Source organism: Electrophorus electricus, unplaced genomic scaffold (genome assembly GCF_041902795.1).
Source record: "Electrophorus electricus isolate QZ-2024a unplaced genomic scaffold, ASM4190279v1 Scaffold66, whole genome shotgun sequence".
Taxonomy (NCBI): Eukaryota; Metazoa; Chordata; class Actinopteri; order Gymnotiformes; family Gymnotidae; genus Electrophorus; species Electrophorus electricus.
In genome coordinates this window covers 311,501-327,736 of record NW_027658783.1, presented here as the reverse complement: position 1 = coordinate 327,736, position 16,236 = coordinate 311,501, and the positions used below count along the sequence as shown (strand labels likewise).

The 16,236-nt window shown below is 47.8% G+C and overlaps 13 non-coding genes across 13 annotated transcripts; all 13 read right to left on the bottom strand.

The window, feature by feature from the left end:
• Positions 1-992: 992 nt before the first annotated feature.
• Positions 993-1,156, bottom strand: LOC145656299 (U1 spliceosomal RNA). Its single transcript, XR_014121971.1, has one exon. It is a non-coding gene; the product is annotated as a U1 spliceosomal RNA (small nuclear RNA).
• Positions 1,157-2,200: 1,044 nt separating this feature from the next.
• On the bottom strand, positions 2,201-2,364 carry LOC145656426 (U1 spliceosomal RNA). The gene has a single exon (XR_014122098.1). It is a non-coding gene; the product is annotated as a U1 spliceosomal RNA (small nuclear RNA).
• Positions 2,365-3,408: 1,044 nt separating this feature from the next.
• On the bottom strand, positions 3,409-3,572 carry LOC145656371 (U1 spliceosomal RNA). The gene has a single exon (XR_014122043.1). It is a non-coding gene; the product is annotated as a U1 spliceosomal RNA (small nuclear RNA).
• A 1,044-nt stretch (positions 3,573-4,616) lies between these two features.
• LOC145656238 (U1 spliceosomal RNA) lies at positions 4,617-4,780 on the bottom strand. The gene has a single exon (XR_014121906.1). It is a non-coding gene; the product is annotated as a U1 spliceosomal RNA (small nuclear RNA).
• A 1,044-nt stretch (positions 4,781-5,824) lies between these two features.
• LOC145656352 (U1 spliceosomal RNA) lies at positions 5,825-5,988 on the bottom strand. The gene has a single exon (XR_014122024.1). It is a non-coding gene; the product is annotated as a U1 spliceosomal RNA (small nuclear RNA).
• A 1,042-nt stretch (positions 5,989-7,030) lies between these two features.
• LOC145656456 (U1 spliceosomal RNA) lies at positions 7,031-7,194 on the bottom strand. Its single transcript, XR_014122128.1, has one exon. It is a non-coding gene; the product is annotated as a U1 spliceosomal RNA (small nuclear RNA).
• Positions 7,195-8,238: 1,044 nt separating this feature from the next.
• Positions 8,239-8,402, bottom strand: LOC145656421 (U1 spliceosomal RNA). Its single transcript, XR_014122093.1, has one exon. It is a non-coding gene; the product is annotated as a U1 spliceosomal RNA (small nuclear RNA).
• Positions 8,403-9,446: 1,044 nt separating this feature from the next.
• On the bottom strand, positions 9,447-9,610 carry LOC145656370 (U1 spliceosomal RNA). Its single transcript, XR_014122042.1, has one exon. It is a non-coding gene; the product is annotated as a U1 spliceosomal RNA (small nuclear RNA).
• Positions 9,611-10,654: 1,044 nt separating this feature from the next.
• Positions 10,655-10,818, bottom strand: LOC145656298 (U1 spliceosomal RNA). The gene has a single exon (XR_014121970.1). It is a non-coding gene; the product is annotated as a U1 spliceosomal RNA (small nuclear RNA).
• A 1,044-nt stretch (positions 10,819-11,862) lies between these two features.
• LOC145656390 (U1 spliceosomal RNA) lies at positions 11,863-12,026 on the bottom strand. Its single transcript, XR_014122062.1, has one exon. It is a non-coding gene; the product is annotated as a U1 spliceosomal RNA (small nuclear RNA).
• A 1,042-nt stretch (positions 12,027-13,068) lies between these two features.
• LOC145656388 (U1 spliceosomal RNA) lies at positions 13,069-13,232 on the bottom strand. The gene has a single exon (XR_014122060.1). It is a non-coding gene; the product is annotated as a U1 spliceosomal RNA (small nuclear RNA).
• Positions 13,233-14,261: 1,029 nt separating this feature from the next.
• On the bottom strand, positions 14,262-14,425 carry LOC145656455 (U1 spliceosomal RNA). The gene has a single exon (XR_014122127.1). It is a non-coding gene; the product is annotated as a U1 spliceosomal RNA (small nuclear RNA).
• Positions 14,426-15,469: 1,044 nt separating this feature from the next.
• Positions 15,470-15,633, bottom strand: LOC145656408 (U1 spliceosomal RNA). Its single transcript, XR_014122080.1, has one exon. It is a non-coding gene; the product is annotated as a U1 spliceosomal RNA (small nuclear RNA).
• Positions 15,634-16,236: the final 603 nt, after the last annotated feature.

The window sequence follows — 16,236 nt, the reverse complement described above, 5'->3', positions numbered from 1 at the left end:
AAAGGATAAGGATAAAGATCAGGGGGCGGGGTAGACCATGACAAGCAGGAAGGAAGGGGGAGTTAGGGGGCGGGATTGCAGGGCAATGGACTTGATCAAAGGTAAGGGAAGGGGCTGAAGGAAATTCTGGTCAAAAATCCCTATGTGTAGCACACTCTACCATCCCCACTGGATATGAATTGATCCACTACCGGCAAGCATCGTTCACCCGATCACGGACGGATACCTACGTGTGGAGAGAGCCTACGTGAATTTTTCACGATTTCTGTATTTAAACAACAAATGGAAACCGGTCTGTTTGCCCAGTGCGATGTCCATTAGTTCCCTGTTGAAAATCACAGTGGGTGCGCAGTGCTTTAGCAGTATTCTACAGTTTTAAGTCTTTTCCAGGAAGGCAACGACACCCACTCATGGTGAAAAAACAGTCTGCCCCTCTCTGGCAAAAAAACCTTGATCATTTTTACATCAAACCCTAACCCTAACCCTAGCTTTAAACCTCTGGTCCAAACCCATAACGAAAGGCAATCCAAAACAAGACAAGCACCTCATTTGTGGAATTAAAACACACTCTCCAATTGGCAGTTGCTTGAAGGCTTTTTTCTCTGAGCTAGGTTTAGGGACAGAATTTAGAATTTGGTAACAAATCAAAAACAACGTGTCAAAAGAGGGTGTCGCTAACGGAGCTCTTACATGCTACATCAAAATGCGTCAGTACAAATCACAGCACTTTTTTTCAATGAATGATTATAAGCACACTGGTCACAAAGTAGGACTCATTCCTCAAAAGCTACCAGTTGATGAGGTGCCAGCCACTTTGTCGTTCGACGCGGACGTCCGCGACACACAGCCAAACAAAACGAGACGTCGCGCTGTACCACCGCCGCCACCGTCCAGACAAAGGTATTACTGAACTATGCAGTTGTTTCTCTGCAACAGAGAAACTGCTCAAGCCACCGTCCTTTTATGCGTACCTCTCTTTCAACAAAGCACCTCAGGGGAGAGCGCGAACGCAGTCCCCCACTACCAGAAATTATGCAGTCGAGATTCCCGCATTTGGGGAATTCGCAAGGGTCAGCACAACCCAAGTGCAATGACTGAGCCTCGTCTTGGGCGAACCACCTTCCTGATCGTGGTTTCACCCCTGCCAGGTAAGTATGCTTTGGGAAAGCAGATGTAGAGGGACCCTCTCCCCACTGCAGAACACAGGAAAAGGATAAGGATAAAGAGCAGGGGGCGGGGTAGACCATGACAAGCAGGAAGGAAGGGAGAGTTAGGGGGCGGGATTGCAGGGCAATGGACTTGATCAAAGGTAAGGGAAGGGGCTGAAGGAAATTCTGGTCAAAAATCCCTATGTGTAGCACCCTCTACCATCCCCACTGGATATGAATTGATCCACTACCGGCAAGCATCCTTCACCCGATCACGGACCGATACCTACGTGTGGAGAGAGCCTACGTGAATTTTTCACGATTTCTGTATTTAAACAACAAATGGAAACCGGTCTGTTTGCCCAGTGCGATGTCCATTAGTTCCCTGTGGAAAATCACAGTGGGTGCGCAGTGCTTTAGCAGTATTCTACAGTTTTATGTCTTTTCCAGGAAGGCAACGACACCCACTCATGGTGGAAAAACAGTCTGCCCCTCTCTGGCAAAAAAACCTTGATCATTTTTACATCAAACCCTAACCGTAACCCTAGCTTTAAACCTCTGGTCCAAACCCATAACGAAAGGCAATCCAAAACAAGACAAGCACCTCATTTGTGGAATTAAAACACACTCTCCAATTGGCAGTTGCTTGAAGGCTTTTTCCTCTGAGCTAGGTTTAGGGACAGAATTTAGAATTTGGTAACAAATCAAAAACAACGTGTCAAAAGAGGGTGTCGCTAACGGAGCTCTTACATGCTACATCAAAATGCGTCAGTACAAATCACAGCACTTTTTTTCAATGAATGATTATAAGCACACTGGTCACAAAGTAGGACTCATTCCTCCAAAGCTACCAGTTGATGAGGTGCCAGCCACTTTGTCGTTCGCCGCGGAAGTCCACGACACCCAGCCAAACAAAACGAGACGTCGCGCTGTACCACCGCCGCCACCGTCCAGACAAAGGTATTACTGAACTATGCAGTTGTTTCTCTGCAACAGAGAAACTGCTCAAGCCACCGTGCTTTTATGCGTACCTCTCTTTCAACAAAGCACCTCAGGGGAGAGCGCGAACGCAGCCCCCCACTACCAGAAATTATGCAGTCGCGATTCCCGCATTTGGGGAATTCGCAAGGGTCAGCACAGCCCAAGTGCAATGACTGAGCCTCGTCTTGGGCGAACCACCATCCTGATCATGGTCTCACCCCTGCCAGGTAAGTATGCTTTGGGAAAGCAGATGTAGAGGGACCCTCTCCCCACTGCAGAACACAGGAAAAGGATAAGGATAAAGAGCAGGGGGCGGGGTAGACCATGACAAGCAGGAAGGAAGGGAGAGTTAGGGGGCGGGATTGCAGGGCAATGGACTTGATCAAAGGTAAGGGAAGGGGCTGAAGGAAATTCTGGTCAAAAATCCCTATGTGTAGCACCCTCTACCATCCCCACTGGATATGAATTGATCCACTACCGGCAAGCATCGTTCACCCGATCACGGACCGATACCTACGTGTGGAGAGAGCCTACGTGAATTTTTCACGATTTCTGTATTTAAACAACAAATGGAAACCGGTCTGTTTGCCCAGTGCGATGTCCATTAGTTCCCTGTGGAAAATCACAGTGGGTGCGCAGTGCTTTAGCAGTATTCTACAGTTTTATGTCTTTTCCAGGAAGGCAACGACACCCACTCATGGTGGAAAAACAGTCTGCCCCTCTCTGGCAAAAAAACCTTGATCATTTTTACATCAAACCCTAACCCTAACCCTAGCTTTAAACCTCTGGTCCAAACCCATAACGAAAGGCAATCCAAAACAAGACAAGCACCTCATTTGTGGAATTAAAACACACTCTCCAATTGGCAGTTGCTTGAAGGCTTTTTCCTCTGAGCTAGGTTTAGGGACAGAATTTAGAATTTGGTAACAAATCAAAAACAACGTGTCAAAAGAGGGTGTCGCTAACGGAGCTCTTACATGCTACATCAAAATGCGTCAGTACAAATCACAGCACTTTTTTTCAATGAATGATTATAAGCACACTGGTCACAAAGTAGGACTCATTCCTCAAAAGCTACCAGTTGATGAGGTGCCAGCCACTTTGTCGTTCGACGCGGACGTCCGCGACACCCAGCCAAACAAAACGAGACGTCGCGCTGTACCACCGCCGCCACCGTCCAGACAAAGGTATTACTGAACTATGCAGTTGTTTCTCTGCAACAGAGAAACTGCTCAAGCCACCGTCCTTTTATGCGTACCTCTCTTTCAACAAAGCACCTCAGGGGAGAGCGCGAACGCAGTCCCCCACTACCAGAAATTATGCAGTCGAGATTCCCGCATTTGGGGAATTCGCAAGGGTCAGCACAACCCAAGTGCAATGACTGAGCCTCGTCTTGGGCGAACCACCTTCCTGATCGTGGTTTCACCCCTGCCAGATAAGTATGCTTTGGGAAAGCAGATGTAGAGGGACCCTCTCCCCACTGCAGAACACAGGAAAAGGATAAGGATAAAGAGCAGGGGGCGGGGTAGACCATGACAAGCAGGAAGGAAGGGAGAGTTAGGGGGCGGGATTGCAGGGCAATGGACTTGATCAAAGGTAAGGGAAGGGGCTGAAGGAAATTCTGGTCAAAAATCCCTATGTGTAGCACCCTCTACCATCCCCACTGGATATGAATTGATCCACTACCAGCAAGCATCGTTCACCCGATCACGGACCGATACCTACGTGTGGAGAGAGCCTACGTGAATTTTTCACGATTTCTGTATTTAAACAACAAATGGAAACCGGTCTGTTTGCCCAGTGCGATGTCCATTAGTTCCCTGTGGAAAATCACAGTGGGTGCGCAGTGCTTTAGCAGTATTCTACAGTTTTATGTCTTTTCCAGGAAGGCAACGACACCCACTCATGGTGGAAAAACAGTCTGCCCCTCTCTGGCAAAAAAACCTTGATCATTTTTACATCAAACCCTAACCGTAACCCTAGCTTTAAACCTCTGGTCCAAACCCATAACGAAAGGCAATCCAAAACAAGACAAGCACCTCATTTGTGGAATTAAAACACACTCTCCAATTGGCAGTTGCTTGAAGGCTTTTTCCTCTGAGCTAGGTTTAGGGACAGAATTTAGAATTTGGTAACAAATCAAAAACAACGTGTCAAAAGAGGGTGTCGCTAACGGAGCTCTTACATGCTACATCAAAATGCGTCAGTACAAATCACAGCACTTTTTTTCAATGAATGATTATAAGCACACTGGTCACAAAGTAGGACTCATTCCTCCAAAGCTACCAGTTGATGAGGTGCCAGCCACTTTGTCGTTCGCCGCGGAAGTCCACGACACCCAGCCAAACAAAACGAGACGTCGCGCTGTACCACCGCCGCCACCGTCCAGACAAAGGTATTACTGAACTATGCAGTTGTTTCTCTGCAACAGAGAAACTGCTCAAGCCACCGTCCTTTTATGCGTACCTCTCTTTCAACAAAGCACCTCAGGGGAGAGCGCGAACGCAGCCCCCCACTACCAGAAATTATGCAGTCGAGATTCCCGCATTTGGGGAATTCGCAAGGGTCAGCACAGCCCAAGTGCAATGACTGAGCCTCGCCTTGGGCGAACCACCTTCCTGATCGTGGTCTCACCCCTGCCAGGTAAGTATGCTTTGGGAAAGCAGATGTAGAGGGACCCTCTCCCCACTGCAGAACACAGGAAAAGGATAAGGATAAAGATCAGGGGGCGGGGTAGACCATGACAAGCAGGAAGGAAGGGAGAGTTAGGGGGCGGGATTGCAGGGCAATGGACTTGATCAAAGGTAAAGGAAGGGGCTGAAGGAAATTCTGGTCAAAAATCCCTATGTGTAGCACCCTCTACCATCCCCACTGGATATGAATTGATCCACTACCGGCAAGCATCGTTCACCCGATCACGGACCGATACCTACGTGTGGAGAGAGCCTACGTGAATTTTTCACGATTTCTGTATTTAAACAACAAATGGAAACCGGTCTGTTTGCCCAGTGCGATGTCCATTAGTTCCCTGTGCAAAATCACAGTGGGTGCGCAGTGCTTTAGCAGTATTCTACAGTTTTATGTCTTTTCCAGGAAGGCAACGACACCCACTCATGGTGGAAAAACAGTTTGCCCCTCTCTGGCAAAAAAACCTTGATCATTTTTACATCAAACCCTAACCCTAACCCTAGCTTTAAACCTCTGGTCCAAACCCATAACGAAAGGCAATCCAAAACAAGACAAGCACCTCATTTGTGGAATTAAAACACACTCTCCAATTGGCAGTTGCTTGAAGGCTTTTTCCTCTGAGCTAGGTTTAGGGACAGAATTTAGAATTTGGTAACAAATCAAAAACAACGTGTCAAAAGAGGGTGTCGCTAACGGAGCTCTTACATGCTACATCAAAATGCGTCAGTACAAATCACAGCACTTTTTTTCAATGAATGATTATAAGCACACTGGTCACAAAGTAGGACTCATTCCTCCAAAGCTACCAGTTGATGAGGTGCCAGCCACTTTGTCGTTCGCCGCGGACGTCCGCGACACCCAGCCAAACAAAACAAGACGTTGGGCTGTACCACCGCCGCCACCGTCCAGACAAAGGTATTACTGAACTATGCAGTTGTTTCTCTGCAACAGAGAAACTGCTCAAGCCACTGTGCTTTTATGCGTACTTCTCTTTCAACAAGTCACCTCAGGGGAGAGCGCGAACGCAGTCCCCCACGACCAGAAATTATGCAGTCGAGATTCCCGCATTTGGGGAATTCGCAATGGTCAGCACAGCCCAAGTGCAATGACTGAGCCTCGCCTTGGGCGAACCACCTTCCTGATCATGGTCTCACCCCTGCCAGGTAAGTATGCTTTGGGAAAGCAGATGTAGAGGGACCCTCTCCCCACTGCAGAACACAGGAAAAGGATAAGGATAAAGATCAGGGGGCGGGGTAGACCATGACAAGCAGGAAGGAAGGGAGAGTTAGGGGGTGGGATTGCAGGGCAATGGACTTGATCAAAGGTAAGGGAAGGGGCTGAAGGAAATTCTGGTCAAAAATCCCTGTGTAGCACCCTCTACCATCCCCACTGGATATGAATTGATCCACTACCGGCAAGCATCGTTCACCCGATCACGGACCGATACCTACGTGTGGAGAGAGCCTACGTGAATTTTTCACGATTTCTGTATTTAAACAACAAATGGAAACCGGTTTGTTTGCCCAGTGCGATGTCCATTAGTTCCCTGTGGAAAATCACAGTGGGTGCGCAGTGCTTTAGCAGTATTCTACAGTTTTATGTCTTTTCCAGGAAGGCAACGACACCCACTCATGGTGGAAAAACAGTCTGCCCCTCTCTGGCAAAAAAACCTTGATCATTTTTACATCAAACCCTAACCCTAACCCTAGCTTTAAACCTCTGGTCCAAACCCATAACGAAAGGCAATCCAAAACAAGACAAGCACCTCATTTGTGGAATTAAAACACACTCTCCAATTGGCAGTTGCTTGAAGGCTTTTTCCTCTGAGCTAGGTTTAGGGACAGAATTTAGAATTTGGTAACAAATCAAAAACAACGTGTCAAAAGAGGGTGTCGCTAACGGAGCTCTTACATGCTACATCAAAATGCGTCAGTACAAATCACAGCACTTTTTTTCAATGAATGATTATAAGCACACTGGTCACAAAGTAGGACTCATTCCTCAAAAGCTACCAGTTGATGAGGTGCCAGCCACTTTGTCGTTCGCCGCGGACGTCCGCGACACCCAGCCAAACAAAACGAGACGTCGCGCTGTACCACCGCCGCCACCGTCCAGACAAAGGTATTACTGAACTATGCAGTTGTTTCTCTGCAACAGAGAAACTGCTCAAGCCACCGTCCTTTTATGTGTACCTCTATTTCAACAAAGCACCTCAGAGGAGAGCGCGAACGCAGTCCCCCACTACTAGAAATTATGCAGTCGAGATGCCCGCATTTGGGGAATTCGCAAGGGTCAGCACAGCCCAAGTGCAACGACTGAGCCTCGCATTGGGCGACCCACCTTCCTGATCATGGTCTCACCCCTGCCAGGTAAGCATGCTTTGGGAAAGCAGATGTAGAGGGACCCTCTCCCCACTGCAGAACACAGGAAAAGGATAAGGATAAAGAGCAGGGGGCGGGGTAGACCATGACAAGCAGGAAGGAAGGGAGAGTTAGGGGGCGGGATTGCAGGGCAATGGACTTGATCAAAGGTAAGGGAAGGGGCTGAAGGAAATTCTGGTCAAAAATCCCTATGTGTAGCACCCTCTACCATCCCCACTGGATATGAATTGATCCACTACCGGCAAGCATCGTTCACCCGATCACGGACCGATACCTACGTGTGGAGAGAGCCTACGTGAATTTTTCACGATTTCTGTATTTAAACAACAAATGGAAACCGGTCTGTTTGCCCAGTGCGATGTCCATTAGTTCCCTGTGGAAAATCACAGTGGGTGCGCAGTGCTTTAGCAGTATTCTACAGTTTTATGTCTTTTCCAGGAAGGCAACGACACCCACTCATGGTGGAAAAACAGTCTGCCCCTCTCTGGCAAAAAAACCTTGATCATTTTTACATCAAACCCTAACCCTAACCCTAGCTTTAAACCTCTGGTCCAAACCCATAACGAAAGGCAATCCAAAACAAGACAAGCACCTCATTTGTGGAATTAAAACACACTCTCCAATTGGCAGTTGCTTGAAGGCTTTTTCCTCTGAGCTAGGTTTAGGGACAGAATTTAGAATTTGGTAACAAATCAAAAACAACGTGTCAAAAGAGGGTGTCGCTAACGGAGCTCTTACATGCTACATCAAAATGCGTCAGTACAAATCACAGCACTTTTTTTCAATGAATGATTATAAGCACACTGGTCACAAAGTAGGACTCATTCCTCAAAAGCTACCAGTTGATGAGGTGCCAGCCACTTTGTCGTTCGCCGCGGACGTCCGCGACACCCAGCCAAACAAAACGAGACGTCGCGCTGTACCACCGCCGCCACCGTCCAGACAAAGGTATTACTGAACTATGCAGTTGTTTCTCTACAACAGAGAAACTGCTCAAGCCACCGTCCTTTTATGCGTACCTTTCTTTCAACAAAGCACCTCAGGGGAGAGCGCGAATGCAGTCCCCCACTACCAGAAATTATGCAGTCGAGATTCCCGCATTGGGGGAATTCGCAAGGGTCAGCACAGCCCAAGTGCAATGACTGAGCCTCGCCTTGGGCGAACCACCTTCCTGATCGTGGTCTCACCCCTGACAGGTAAGTATGCTTTGGGAAAGCAGATGTAGAGGGACCCTCTCCCCACTGCAGAACACAGGAAAAGGATAAGGATAAAGATCAGGGGGCGGGGTAGACCATGACAAGCAGGAAGGAAGGGGGAGTTAGGGGGCGGGATTGCAGGGCAATGGACTTGATCAAAGGTAAGGGAAGGGGCTGAAGGAAATTCTGGTCAAAAATCCCTATGTGTAGCACACTCTACCATCCCCACTGGATATGAATTGATCCACTACCGGCAAGCATCGTTCACCCGATCACGGACGGATACCTACGTGTGGAGAGAGCCTACGTGAATTTTTCACGATTTCTGTATTTAAACAACAAATGGAAACCGGTCTGTTTGCCCAGTGCGATGTCCATTAGTTCCCTGTTGAAAATCACAGTGGGTGCGCAGTGCTTTAGCAGTATTCTACAGTTTTAAGTCTTTTCCAGGAAGGCAACGACACCCACTCATGGTGAAAAAACAGTCTGCCCCTCTCTGGCAAAAAAACCTTGATCATTTTTACATCAAACCCTAACCCTAACCCTAGCTTTAAACCTCTGGTCCAAACCCATAACGAAAGGCAATCCAAAACAAGACAAGCACCTCATTTGTGGAATTAAAACACACTCTCCAATTGGCAGTTGCTTGAAGGCTTTTTTCTCTGAGCTAGGTTTAGGGACAGAATTTAGAATTTGGTAACAAATCAAAAACAACGTGTCAAAAGAGGGTGTCGCTAACGGAGCTCTTACATGCTACATCAAAATGCGTCAGTACAAATCACAGCACTTTTTTTCAATGAATGATTATAAGCACACTGGTCACAAAGTAGGACTCATTCCTCAAAAGCTACCAGTTGATGAGGTGCCAGCCACTTTGTCGTTCGACGCGGACGTCCGCGACACCCAGCCAAACAAAACGAGACGTCGCGCTGTACCACCGCCGCCACCGTCCAGACAAAGGTATTACTGAACTATGCAGTTGTTTCTCTGCAACAGAGAAACTGCTCAAGCCACCGTGCTTTTATGCGTACCTCTCTTTCAACAAAGCACCTCAGGGGAGAGCGCGAACGCAGCCCCCCACTACCAGAAATTATGCAGTCGAGATTCCCGCATTTGGGGAATTCGCAAGGGTCAGCACAGCCCAAGTGCAATGACTGAGCCTCGTCTTGGGCGAACCACCATCCTGATCATGGTCTCACCCCTGCCAGGTAAGTATGCTTTGGGAAAGCAGATGTAGAGGGACCCTCTCCCCACTGCAGAACACAGGAAAAGGATAAGGATAAAGAGCAGGGGGCGGGGTAGACCATGACAAGCAGGAAGGAAGGGAGAGTTAGGGGGCGGGATTGCAGGGCAATGGACTTGATCAAAGGTAAGGGAAGGGGCTGAAGGAAATTCTGGTCAAAAATCCCTATGTGTAGCACCCTCTACCATCCCCACTGGATATGAATTGATCCACTACCGGCAAGCATCGTTCACCCGATCACGGACCGATACCTACGTGTGGAGAGAGCCTACGTGAATTTTTCACGATTTCTGTATTTAAACAACAAATGGAAACCGGTCTGTTTGCCCAGTGCGATGTCCATTAGTTCCCTGTGGAAAATCACAGTGGGTGCGCAGTGCTTTAGCAGTATTCTACAGTTTTATGTCTTTTCCAGGAAGGCAACGACACCCACTCATGGTGGAAAAACAGTCTGCCCCTCTCTGGCAAAAAAACCTTGATCATTTTTACATCAAACCCTAACCCTAACCCTAGCTTTAAACCTCTGGTCCAAACCCATAACGAAAGGCAATCCAAAACAAGACAAGCACCTCATTTGTGGAATTAAAACACACTCTCCAATTGGCAGTTGCTTGAAGGCTTTTTCCTCTGAGCTAGGTTTAGGGACAGAATTTAGAATTTGGTAACAAATCAAAAACAACGTGTCAAAAGAGGGTGTCGCTAACGGAGCTCTTACATGCTACATCAAAATGCGTCAGTACAAATCACAGCACTTTTTTTCAATGAATGATTATAAGCACACTGGTCACAAAGTAGGACTCATTCCTCAAAAGCTACCAGTTGATGAGGTGCCAGCCACTTTGTCGTTCGACGCGGACGTCCGCGACACCCAGCCAAACAAAACGAGACGTCGCGCTGTACCACCGCCGCCACCGTCCAGACAAAGGTATTACTGAACTATGCAGTTGTTTCTCTGCAACAGAGAAACTGCTCAAGCCACCGTCCTTTTATGCGTACCTCTCTTTCAACAAAGCACCTCAGGGGAGAGCGCGAACGCAGTCCCCCACTACCAGAAATTATGCAGTCGAGATTCCCGCATTTGGGGAATTCGCAAGGGTCAGCACAACCCAAGTGCAATGACTGAGCCTCGTCTTGGGCGAACCACCTTCCTGATCGTGGTTTCACCCCTGCCAGGTAAGTATGCTTTGGGAAAGCAGATGTAGAGGGACCCTCTCCCCACTGCAGAACACAGGAAAAGGATAAGGATAAAGAGCAGGGGGCGGGGTAGACCATGACAAGCAGGAAGGAAGGGAGAGTTAGGGGGCGGGATTGCAGGGCAATGGACTTGATCAAAGGTAAGGGAAGGGGCTGAAGGAAATTCTGGTCAAAAATCCCTATGTGTAGCACCCTCTACCATCCCCACTGGATATGAATTGATCCACTACCGGCAAGCATCGTTCACCCGATCACGGACCGATACCTACGTGTGGAGAGAGCCTACGTGAATTTTTCACGATTTCTGTATTTAAACAACAAATGGAAACCGGTCTGTTTGCCCAGTGCGATGTCCATTAGTTCCCTGTGGAAAATCACAGTGGGTGCGCAGTGCTTTAGCAGTATTCTACAGTTTTATGTCTTTTCCAGGAAGGCAACGACACCCACTCATGGTGGAAAAACAGTCTGCCCCTCTCTGGCAAAAAAACCTTGATCATTTTTACATCAAACCCTAACCCTAACCCTAGCTTTAAACCTCTGGTCCAAACCCATAACGAAAGGCAATCCAAAACAAGACAAGCACCTCATTTGTGGAATTAAAACACACTCTCCAATTGGCAGTTGCTTGAAGGCTTTTTCCTCTGAGCTAGGTTTAGGGACAGAATTTAGAATTTGGTAACAAATCAAAAACAACGTGTCAAAAGAGGGTGTCGCTAACAGAGCTCTTACATGCTACATCAAAATGTGTCAGTACAAATCACAGCACTTTTTTTCAATGAATGATTATAAGCACACTAGTCACAAAGTAGGACTCATTCCTCCAAAGCTACCAGTTGATGAGGTGCCAGCCACTTTGTCGTTCGCCGCGGACGTCCGCGACACCCAGCCAAACAAAACAAGACGTTGGGCTGTACCACCGCCGCCACCGTCCAGACAAAGGTATTACTGAACTATGCAGTTGTTTCTCTGCAACAGAGAAACTGCTCAAGCCACTGTGCTTTTATGCGTACTTCTCTTTCAACAAGTCACCTCAGGGGAGAGCACGAACGCAGTCCCCCACGACCAGAAATTATGCAGTCGAGATTCCCGCATTTGGGGAATTCGCAATGGTCAGCACAGCCCAAGTGCAATGACTGAGCCTCGCCTTGGGCGAACCACCTTCCTGATCATGGTCTCACCCCTGCCAGGTAAGTATGCTTTGGGAAAGCAGATGTAGAGGGACCCTCTCCCCACTGCAGAACACAGGAAAAGGATAAGGATAAAGATCAGGGGGCGGGGTAGACCATGACAAGCAGGAAGGAAGGGAGAGTTAGGGGGTGGGATTGCAGGGCAATGGACTTGATCAAAGGTAAGGGAAGGGGCTGAAGGAAATTCTGGTCAAAAATCCCTGTGTAGCACCCTCTACCATCCCCACTGGATATGAATTGATCCACTACCGGCAAGCATCGTTCACCCGATCACGGACCGATACCTACGTGTGGAGAGAGCCTACGTGAATTTTTCACGATTTCTGTATTTAAACAACAAATGGAAACCGGTCTGTTTGCCCAGTGCGATGTCCATTAGTTCCCTGTGGAAAATCACAGTGGGTGCGCAGTGCTTTAGCAGTATTCTACAGTTTTATGTCTTTTCCAGGAAGGCAACGACACCCACTCATGGTGGAAAAACAGTCTGCCCCTCTCTGGCAAAAAAACCTTGATCATTTTTACATCAAACCCTAACCCTAACCCTAGCTTTAAACCTCTGGTCCAAACCCATAACGAAAGGCAATCCAAAACAAGACAAGCACCTCATTTGTGGAATTAAAACACACTCTCCAATTGGCAGTTGCTTGAAGGCTTTTTCCTCTGAGCTAGGTTTAGGGACAGAATTTAGAATTTGGTAACAAATCAAAAACAACGTGTCAAAAGAGGGTGTCGCTAACAGAGCTCTTACATGCTACATCAAAATGTGTCAGTACAAATCACAGCACTTTTTTTCAATGAATGATTATAAGCACAATAGTCACAAAGTAGGACTCATTCCTCCAAAGCTACCAGTTGATGAGGTGCCAGCCACTTTGTCGTTCGCCGCGGACGTCCGCGACACCCAGCCAAACAAAACAAGACGTTGGGCTGTACCACCGCCGCCACCGTCCAGACAAAGGTATTACTGAACTATGCAGTTGTTTCTCTGCAACAGAGAAACTGCTCAAGCCACTGTGCTTTTATGCATACTTCTCTTTCAACAAGTCACCTCAGGGGAGAGCGCGAACGCAGTCCCCCACGACCAGAAATTATGCAGTCGAGATTCCCGCATTTGGGGAATTCACAATGGTCAGCACAGCCCAAGTGCAATGACTGAGCCTCGCCTTGGGCGAACCACCTTCCTGATCATGGTCTCACCCCTGCCAGGTAAGTATGCTTTGGGAAAGCAGATGTAGAGGGACCCTCTCCCCACTGCAGAACACAGGAAAAGGATAAGGATAAAGATCAGGGGGCGGGGTAGACCATGACAAGCAGGAAGGAAGGGAGAGTTAGGGGGTGGGATTGCAGGGCAATGGACTTGATCAAAGGTAAGGGAAGGGGCTGAAGGAAATTCTGGTCAAAAATCCCTGTGTAGCACCCTCTACCATCCCCACTGGATATGAATTGATCCACTACCGGCAAGCATCGTTCACCCGATCACGGACCGATACCTACGTGTGGAGAGAGCCTACGTGAATTTTTCACGATTTCTGTATTTAAACAACAAATGGAAACCGGTTTGTTTGCCCAGTGTGATGTCCATTAGTTCCCTGTGGAAAATCACAGTGGGTGCGCAGTGCTTTAGCAGTATTCTACAGTTTTATGTCTTTTCCAGGAAGGCAACGACACCCACTCATGGTGGAAAAACAGTCTGCCCCTCTCTGGCAAAAAAACCTTGATCATTTTTACATCAAACCCTAACCCTAACCCTAGCTTTAAACCTCTGGTCCAAACCCATAACGAAAGGCAATCCAAAACAAGACAAGCACCTCATTTGTGGAATTAAAACACACTCTCCAATTGGCAGTTGCTTGAAGGCTTTTTCCTCTGAGCTAGGTTTAGGGACAGAATTTAGAATTTGGTAACAAATCAAAAACAACGTGTCAAAAGAGGGTGTCGCTAACGGAGCTCTTACATGCTACATCAAAATGCGTCAGTACAAATCACAGCACTTTTTTTCAATGAATGATTATAAGCACACTGCTCACAAAGTAGGACTCATTCCTCAAAAGCTACCAGTTGATGAGGTGCCAGCCACTTTGTCGTCCGCGACACCCAGCCAAACAAAACGAGACGTCGCGCTGTACCACCGCCGCCACCGTCCAGACAAAGGTATTACTGAACTATGCAGTTGTTTCTCTGCAACAGAGAAACTGCTCAAGCCACCGTCCTTTTATGTGTACCTCTATTTCAACAAAGCACCTCAGAGGAGAGCGCGAACGCAGTCCCCCACTACTAGAAATTATGCAGTCGAGATGCCCGCATTTGGGGAATTCGCAAGGGTCAGCACAGCCCAAGTGCAATGACTGAGCCTCGCATTGGGCGACCCACCTTCCTGATCATGGTCTCACCCCTGCCAGGTAAGCATGCTTTGGGAAAGCAGATGTAGAGGGACCCTCTCCCCACTGCAGAACACAGGAAAAGGATAAGGATAAAGAGCAGGGGGCGGGGTAGACCATGACAAGCAGGAAGGAAGGGAGAGTTAGGGGGCGGGATTGCAGGGCAATGGACTTGATCAAAGGTAAGGGAAGGGGCTGAAGGAAATTCTGGTCAAAAATCCCTATGTGTAGCACCCTCTACCATCCCCACTGGATATGAATTGATCCACTACCGGCAAGCATCGTTCACCCGATCACGGACCGATACCTACGTGTGGAGAGAGCCTACGTGAATTTTTCACGATTTCTGTATTTAAACAACAAATGGAAACCGGTCTGTTTGCCCAGTGCGATGTCCATTAGTTCCCTGTGGAAAATCACAGTGGGTGCGCAGTGCTTTAGCAGTATTCTACAGTTTTATGTCTTTTCCAGGAAGGCAACGACACCCACTCATGGTGGAAAAACAGTCTGCCCCTCTCTGGCAAAAAAACCTTGATCATTTTTACATCAAACCCTAACCCTAACCCTAGCTTTAAACCTCTGGTCCAAACCCATAACGAAAGGCAATCCAAAACAAGACAAGCACCTCATTTGTGGAATTAAAACACACTCTCCAATTGGCAGTTGCTTGAAGGCTTTTTCCTCTGAGCTAGGTTTAGGGACAGAATTTAGAATTTGGTAACAAATCAAAAACAACGTGTCAAAAGAGGGTGTCGCTAACGGAGCTCTTACATGCTACATCAAAATGCGTCAGTACAAATCACAGCACTTTTTTTCAATGAATGATTATAAGCAAACTGGTCACAAAGTAGGACTCATTCCTCAAAAGCTACCAGTTGATGAGGTGCCAGCCACTTTGTCGTTCGCCGCGGACGTCCGCGACACCCAGCCAAACAAAACGAGACGTCGCGCTGTACCACCGCCGCCACCGTCCAGACAAAGGTATTACTGAACTATGCAGTTGTTTCTCTGCAACAGAGAAACTGCTCAAGCCACCGTCCTTTTATGCGTACCTCTCTTTCAACAAAGCACCTCAGGGGAGAGCGCGAATGCAGTCCCCCACTACCAGAAATTATGCAGTCGAGATTCCCGCATTTGGGGAATTCGCAAGGGTCAGCACAGCCCAAGTGCAATGACTGAGCCTCGCCTTGGGCGAACCACCTTCCTGATCGTGGTCTCACCCCTGACAGGTAAGTATGCTTTGGGAAAGCAGATGTAGAGGGACCCTCTCCCCACTGCAGAACACAGGAAAAGGATAAGGATAAAGATCAGGGGGCGGGGTAGACCATGACAAGCAGGAAGGAAGGGAGAGTTAGGGGGCGGGATTGCAGGGCAATGGACTTGATCAAAGGTAAGGGAAGGGGCTGAAGGAAATTCTGGTCAAAAATCCCTATGTGTAGCACCCTCTACCATCCCCACTGGATATGAATTGATCCACTACCGGCAAGCATCGTTCACCCGATCACGGACCGATACCTACGTGTGGAGAGAGCCTATGTGAATTTTTCACGATTTCTGTATTTAAACAACAAATGGAAACCGGTCTGTTTGCCCAGTGCGATGTCCATTAGTTCCCTGTGGAAAATCACAGTGGGTGCGCAGTGCTTTAGCAGTATTCTACAGTTTTATGTCTTTTCCAGGAAGGCAACGACACCCACTCATGGTGAAAAAACAGTCTGCCCCTCTCTGGCAAAAAAACCTTGATCATTTTTACATCAAACCCTAACCCTAACCCTAGCTTTAAACCTCTGGTCCAAACCCATAACGAAAGGCAATCCAAAACAAGACAAGCACCTCATTT